At 44.7% G+C, this 1361-nt stretch overlaps 1 pseudogene; it reads right to left on the bottom strand.

Annotated features, from left to right (window-relative positions):
- The window catches only part of LOC137639724 (putative neural-cadherin 2), an 88796-nt pseudogene extending 88683 nt beyond the window's left edge, over positions 1–113 (bottom strand).
- Positions 114–1361: the final 1248 nt, after the last annotated feature.

The following is a 1361-nucleotide window of genomic DNA, read 5'->3' as shown; positions in this document are numbered from 1 at the left end:
CAGTATTGAAGTGTTTGCCTGGATCCAGGCATCAAGGCCGTGATTTGCTCAATCTGCAAAGCAGACCCTCTCCTTGTGGCGATCCTTGAGGATGCTTTCCCAGAAATCTTCATTTGGCTTTGCAACCAAGGGGACACTCCAATAGCATACGACGCACTCGAAACATATCTCCTGGAACAGTACTCACCATCGCCATTCTCCTGTATAGCCGAGATTTTTCAGCTCTCTCAACAACCGTCTAGGGAACCAAACGGCTTCACTCGTCCTCAGGGGAGTGACCAGTACCACACACCTGCAACATGCAGATGGTTCCCCTTAGAAGATGAACCTACTTCTTGCCCTTTGGGTTCGACACCTACCAAAACTCAGCAACGCCTTTCATGCTGTTGACACCTAGCCATGAAGGACCTGACGACCAATGTCAACACTATTGTGGACAGCCACTTAACCTCCTTCAAAACCTCTATCAATGCCTCCACTCTTGACAGAGAAGACATGTATTCAACACTGGCTGAAAGTGGTAAGACACAGATGCCTACCCAATTATATGCTGGAGAAGTGACAGAGCTGCCCATGACCCACATATGCCGCCCCTCGCTCATGTCCCAATCAACAACCTCCACTGCCATTTGCTAACGCCCATTAGCCCCCGTTTTGCTAAAACTATTCAAGATTCTTGGCTGCTACAAAAATATGTGAAGACGATGATCAATGAGCAAAATACCTATTTGTAGGTCATTGCTGGCAGCGGTCGTCTCTCCAGTTAGAAAACGTTTCATTTTACATGATGTAGGTACAACTCTGTATTTTGGGTAGACATTGGTGCTTCTCATTCCCTTCTACCATTGTCAATATCCACGTCATGACGTAATCATTCTAAGCTGGATGACATCTGCCTGGTAGTTGCCAACAGATCTGAGATCCCCAATAATGGGTACGAGACGCCCAGATTATCGTTTGAAAGAACCAAGATTCGGTATTTAAGATACGGTATTTATCACCATATCAAGATGGGGGACCCTGTGTTTGTCAAATTCAGGCATCTAGCACTGGATCATTTCCCAGTTGCTAAACAAATGTTCATCGAAATAGAAGAAATGGGCCTTTGCTGAAAAGTTTCAAGCATATGGCCCTCACCCTTATACATCGATCTGAACAAGGATGACTTCTCTGTCCCCTTTTTGGGATTACAGAGGTCTAAATATGCACACAGAACTGTATCACTATCCCTGCTCCCATATGACCGTGGTTATAATGATATTTTAATTATAAAATAAATTTTTGAATATACTTACCCGGTGAATATATAATAGCTGAGCCTCCTGCGGCTCGACAGAAAAACACACAAAAACTCGCGAGCG

Source organism: Palaemon carinicauda, chromosome 4, assembly GCF_036898095.1.
Source record: "Palaemon carinicauda isolate YSFRI2023 chromosome 4, ASM3689809v2, whole genome shotgun sequence".
NCBI lineage: Eukaryota > Metazoa > Arthropoda > Malacostraca > Decapoda > Palaemonidae > Palaemon > Palaemon carinicauda.
Note: the sequence above shows the minus strand (reverse complement) of the source record. Positions and strands in the feature narration are given on the sequence as shown.